The following is a 6,953-nucleotide window of genomic DNA, read 5'->3' on the forward strand; positions in this document are numbered from 1 at the left end:
GAGGTGCTCTAGGTATACAGGTTTTGAGTATCCATTGTGTTCTCTTGCCTTATCCTTTCTTGCTTTCACTAATGAAGGAAAACCAGGTTCTTTATCAAAGCCTATAGAACAATGGACAAATGTGGTTTTGTCTTTAAATATCATCTTAAACCTGAGGCCTACAAATATATTTCTAAGCAACTGTGGAGGGCCATAGACAATAATACTTGTAGGTAATCACACCTGTCTGTTTTTTATAGGAACATTTGTCCCTCTTAACTCAGGGCCAGAATAATCATCACCTGCATCTATCGTGTTGCTCTGGCCTAATGCTAGCGTGGTTGATGAAGAGCTGAGGGACAGTGGTCCCCTTTTCATCTCATGTTAATACAGTCCTGCCCATGCTGGGCTACTATAGACCAATGGTTCTTAAATTTTATCATCTGTAAGAATCACTCAGAGGGCTTACAGAAACAGATTATACCTGCCTTCTTCCACACCCCTCGATTCTGATTCAGTAAATCTGGGCTGGAGCCCAGGAATTTTCATCGCTCATAATTTCCCAGCTGGTGTTGATGCTGCTGGTCTGGAGACCATGCTGACTGTAGGGCTTTTGATCATTAGGATCCATCTTATCTGAGCTCAGTTACCAGCTGCCTCCCAGGACGGGAGATATTTTCAATAGGATAGATCTATCTATTCACCTACCCTTCTAAATCTTAAGTAATTTTTCTCCACCCACACACTAATATAATTAATTATTCACCAAGCACTTATTATGTAGAAAGAACTTAACCTCTTAGTTGAAAAGGTGAGACATATACTTACAAAGAAAAATGAACTGCTTGTTGAGAAAAGTGCAACTTAAAAGTTGTCAGCTGCTTCTAAATCTAGAGGCAGATTTAGTCAGTCACCTGGGAGATATTATTTGTTATGGAAAGAATCACTTTAATGATACTTTATTAATTATATCAATGTAAGGCAAGTATACATGTATTGTCCTGGAAAGAAAGATTTTCTAACCATACCTCTTTTAATATTCCTTGTTAGGAAGGTGGCCAAAGAGGGGTGGACACATTAGGCAGGACCTCTAATGCATGTTTGGGCAGCAACAGCTAAAAGAGTAGGTAAAATAAAAAAATTTTAACTTAAAAGCTAGCTTTGGCCTTAAGTGTCATATAACTGCAGATGAGTATACCTGGTGGAAAAAGGCCTTCTGAGAAACTGCTGCTGCAAGGAGTGAGTTATCGCAGCATCTGTGGGAGCACCTGTTCTCAGCTAGTTTAGCATATGTCATTGACAGATGTAGTGACATCAGAAAACAAGAGGCCTTCTTGTTTGAACTATAGCAAATAAAGTAATATGTATTAATCACCATATAAGCATAGAACAGGTAGGTGTTGGATACAGATAGATGAAAGGAAGGAAGGAAGGAAGGAAGGAAGGAAGGAAGGAAGGAAGGAAGGAAGGAAGGAAGGAAGGAAGGAAGGAAGGAAGAAAGGAAGAAAGGAAGGAGGGAGGGAGGGAGGAAAGAAGGAAGAGAATTTGGGGATGGAGAAGAAATTGTAATTCTGCATATTGTTTAAATGCATTGAGAATATAAAAACACTTCATTTTTGGACAACAGAACTGTTTTTTCGAAAATATTAAACTCATGCAGAATTACATAAATAAATATTTTAGGTAAGTAATGTAGTTAATCTTTTTATTGGGAGGGAATAAAGCCAATACAAATATGAAGTAACATAGTTGATTTTAATATCTTAAGAATTTACTCTGATGGCAAAATAAAAAGAGGAGATCTATATGAACAATTTTTTCAATGGGGGATATCTTTGAAATAAATGTGATTTATTCAAATTTTATGTCATTTTTTGAAATCTGTTAAAATAAAGGAAGGGACATTTATCTTGCCTTTCTATATGTACTATATGTACCTCAAGATAAACAATTAACTGCTGAGAGAAAGTTTCCCTTTACAGAAGAATTTCAATTAACACAGTAAAACAAAATGAAAGAATTAGAATATTAAAATTTTCTGCACCCTCTTATGAATTAGGTATTAGTCATGGGTGATTGATAATATTACAAAAAGAGAGAAGCCGTAAGTCACGAGGCTGTACCGCACAGTGTAGGGAATTTAGTCAATAACATTGTAGTAACTATGTCTAGTGACAGATGGTTACTAGACTTATTGTAGTGATCACTTCTCTAAGTATATGTGTTGAATCACTATGTTCTACACCTGAAACTAATATAATATGCATGTCAACAATAATAAAAAATATATTTTAAAAAGAGAGAGGACTGAAGAGAAGTCTTTAAGACTTAAAAGATGGGTAAAAATTAGATAAGGAAGAGGAGACACAGAGACGGGCATTATGTATCTCCCAAAGGAAGTACACTCTGCTGCCTAAGAGGTAGTATTGCCATAAAATCAACATAGACTGTGGTCAAGCCTTCAGCTCCAACTACCAATTAATATACAAACAACAGATGAACACACACAAGACCATAGCTACCAGTCATCAAAATCCAGATTGTAGAAAATTCTACCCAGCAAGCTGTCCAGTTTCTCTGAATTAATTACAAGGGGTGAAAAACAACAGACTAACAACCAAAAACAACAAATGAAGAGTGAGATTTTTAAAATAAATTTATATTAATTTTAATGGGGTGACATCAATAAATCAGGGTACATATGTTCAAAGAAAACATTTCGCCCTGGCTGGCTGGCTCAGTGGTAGAGCGTCGGCCTGGCGTGCAGGAGTCCCGGGTTCGATTCCCGGCCAGGGCACACAGGAGAAGCGCCCATCTGCTTCTCCACCCCTCCCCCTCTCCTTCCTCTCTATCTCTCTCTTCCCCTCCCGCAGGAAGGCTCCATTGGAGCAAAGATGGCCTGGGTGCTGAGGATGGCTCCATGGCCTCTGACTCAGGTGCTAGAATGGCCCTGGTTGCATCAGAGCAATGCCCCAGATGGGCAGAGCATCGCCCCTTGGTGGGCATGCCACGTGGATCCCAGTCAGGAGCATGTGGGAGTCTAGTAGAGGGATTGCTGGGTCATAAGGTAGTTCTATTTTCAGTTTTTTGAGGAACCACCATACTTTCTTCCATAATGGTTGTACTACTTTACATTCCCATCAACAGTGAATGAGGGTTCCTTTTTCTCCACAGCCTCTCCAACACTTGTTATTACCTGTCTTCTTGATAATAGCTAATCTAACAGGTGTGAGGTGGTATCTCATTGTAGTTTTGATTTGCATTTCTCTAATAGCTAATGAAGATGAGCATCTTTTCATATATCTGTTGGTCATTTGTATTTCTTCCTGGGAGAAGTGTCTGTTCATGTCCTCTTCTCATTTTTTTATTGGATTGTTTGTTTGTTTGTTGTTGAGTTTTATGAGTTCTTTGTATATTTTGGATATTAGGCCCTTATCTGAGCTGTTGTTTGAAAATATCATTTCCCATTTAGTTGGTTGTCTGTTTATTTTGTTGTCAGCTTTTCTTGCTGAACAAAATCTTTTTAGTCTGATGTAGTTCCATTCATTTATCTTTGCCTTCACTTCTCTTGCCTTTGGAGTCAAATTCATAAAATGCTCTTTAAAACCAAGGTCCATGAGCTTAGCACCTATGTTTTCTTCTATGTACTTTATTGTTTCAGCTCTTATATTTAGGCCTTTGATTCATTTTGAATTAATTTTAGTACAAGGGGACAGGCTGTAGTCGAGTTTCATTCTTTTGCATGTGGCTTTCCAGCAACATTTGTTGAAGAGGCTTTCTTTTCTCCATTGCGTGTTGTTGGCCCCTTTGTCGAAAATTATTTGATCATATTATATGTGATTTTATTTCTGGACTTTCTATTCTGTTCCATTGGTCTGAGTGTCTATTTTTCTGCCCCAATACCATGCTGCTTTGATTGTCGTGGCTCTATAATATAATTTGAAGTCAGGTATTGTAATGCCCCCAGCTTCATTCATTTTCCTTAGGATTGCTTTGGCTATTTGGGGTTTTTTATAGTTCCATATAAATCTGATGATTTTTTGTTCCATTTCTTTAAAAAATGTCCTTGGAATTTTGATGGGAATTGCATTAAATTTGTATATTGCTTTGGGTAATATGGCCATTTTGATTATACTTATTCTTCCTATCCAAGAACAAGGAATATTTTCTCATTTCATTGTATCTTTTTCAATTTCCCTTAACAATGCTGTGTAGTTTTCATTATATAGGTCCTTTACATTCTTTGTTATGTTTATTCCTAGGTATTTTGTTGTTGTTGTTGCAATCATGAAGGGAATTATTTTCTTGAGTTCAGTTTCTAATGTTTCATTGTTGGCATATAGAAAGGCTATGGACTTTTGTATGTTAATTTTGTATCCTGCGACCTTACTGTATTGGTTTAGTGTTTCTAGTAATCTTTTTGTGGAGTCTTTGGGGTTTTTGATGTACAGGATCATATCATCTGCAAAAAGTGACTCCTTTACTTCTTTTCCAATATGGATGCCTTTTATTTCTTTCTCTTGTCTGATTGCTCAGGCTAGAACTTCTAGATTATGTTAAATAAGAGTGGAAAGAGTGGACAACCCTGTCTTGTTCCTGATTTAAGGTGGAAAGTCCTCAGTTTTATGCTATTTAATATGATGTTAGCTGATGGTTTATCATATATGGCCTTTATCATGTTGAGATATTTTTCTTCTATACCCATTTTGTTAAGTGTCTCTTTTTTTTTTTTTTTCTGTATTTTTCTGAAGCCAGAAACGGGGAGAGACAGTCAGACAGACTCTCTCATGCGCCCGACCGGGATCCACCCAGCACGCCCACCAGGGGGCGACACTCTGCCCACCAGGGGGCGATGCTCTGCCCCTCTGGGGCATCGCTCCATCGTGACCAGAGCCACTCTATCGCCTGGGGCAGAGGCCGAGGAACCATCCCCAGCGCCCGGGCCATCTTTGCTCCAGTGGAGCCTCGGCCGCGGGAGGGGAAGAGAGAGACAGAGAGGAAGGAGAGGGGGAGGGGTGGAGAAGCAGATGGGCACTTCTCCTGTGTGCCCTGGCCGGGAATCAAACCTGGGACTTCTGCACGCCAGGCCGACGCTCTACCACTGAGCCAACAGGCCAGGGCCTTGTTGAGTGTCTTAAACATAAAGTTGTGTTGTATTTTATTGAATGCCTTTTCTGCATAAATTGATAAGATCATGTGGTTTTTGTTCTTTGTTTTGTTGATATGGTGTATTACATTAACCGTTTTACATATGTTGAACCATCCTTGAGATTCTGGGATGAATCCCACTTGATCGTGATGTATTATTTTTTAATATGTTGTTGTATTCGATTTGCTAATATTTTGTTTAGTATTTTAGCATCTGTATTCATTAGAGATATTGGTCTGTAGTTTTCTTTTTTTGTGCCATCCTTGCCAGGTTTCGGTATGAGGCTTATGTTGGCCTCATAAAATGAGTTTGGAAGTATTGCTTCTTCTTCAATTTTTTGGAAGACTTTGAGTAAAATAGGAACCAAGTCTTCTTTGAATGTTTGATAGAATTCACTAGTATAACCGTCTGGGCCCAGACTTTTGTTTTGGGGAAGGTTTTTAATAGATTTTTCTATTTCCTCCCTGCTAATTGGTCTGTTTAGGCTTTCTGCTTCTTCATGACTTAGGCTAGGAAGGTTGTATTTTTCTAGGAATTTATCCATTTCTTCTAGAATGTTGAATTTGGTGGCATATAGTTTTTTGTAGTATTCTACAATAATTCTTTGTATATCTATGATGTCTGTGGTGATTTCTCTTCTTTCATTTTGGATTTTGTTTATATGAGTTCTTTCTCTTTTTTTCTTGGTGAGTCTTGCCAAGGGTTTGTCAATTTTGTTGATCTTTTCAAAGAACCAGCTCCTTGTTTTATTAATTTTTTCTATAGCTTTTCTGTTTTCTATTTCATTTATTTCTGCTCTGATTTTTATTATTTCCTTTCTTTGGCTGGTTTTGGGTTGTCTTTGTTCTTCTTTTTCTAGTTCCTTAAGGTGTGAAGTTAAGTGGTTTACTTGTTTGTTCATATAAGCCTGAAGTGATATGAATTTCCCTCTTATTACTGATTTTGCTGCATCCCAGAGATTCTGATATGTCATATTGTCATTTTCATTTGTCTGTATATATCTTTTGATCTCTGCACTTATTTCTTCTTTGACCCATTCATCTTTTAAAAGTATGTTGTTTAGTGTCCACATTTTTGTGGGGTTTTTTCCCTCTTTTTTCCAGTTGAATTCTAAGTTTCAAGGCTTTATGATCAGAAAATATGCTTGGTACAATTTCATTTTTTCTGAATTTGCTGATGTTACTTTTGTGGCCCAACATATGGTCAATTCTTGAGAATGTTCCATGTACATTAGAGAAAAATGTATACTCTGTCTCTTTGGGATGAAGTATCCTGTAGATATCTATCATATCCAATTGCTCTAGTGTTTTGTTTAAAGCCAATATATCTTTATTGATTTTCTGTTTGGATGAACGATCTAGAGCCATCAGTGGTGTATTGAGGTCCCTAAGTATGATTGTATTTTTGTTTTTAGGTCAATAAGTAGCTGTCTTATATATTTTGGTGCTCCTCAGTTTGGTGCATATATATTAAGAATTGTTATGTCTTCTTGATTCAGTGTCCCCTTAATCATTATGAAATGACCACTCTTGCTGTCTTGTAGTCAGCATTATTAGAAATAAGTATTGCTATACCTGCTTTTTTTGGATGTTATTTGCTATGAGTATTGGTTTTCAGCCTTTCACTTTGAATTTGTTTTTATCCTTGTTGCTTAGATGTGTTTCTTGTAAGCAGCATACAGTTGGATTTTCTTTTTTAATTCATTCTGCTACTCTATATCTTTTTGTTGGTGAGTTTAATCCATTTACATTTAGTGTAATTATTGACCCTTGTGGGTTCCCTACTGCCATTTTATAAATTGCTTTCTGTTAGTTTTGTATCTTGT

Source organism: Saccopteryx leptura, chromosome 4, assembly GCF_036850995.1.
Source record: "Saccopteryx leptura isolate mSacLep1 chromosome 4, mSacLep1_pri_phased_curated, whole genome shotgun sequence".
NCBI lineage: Eukaryota > Metazoa > Chordata > Mammalia > Chiroptera > Emballonuridae > Saccopteryx > Saccopteryx leptura.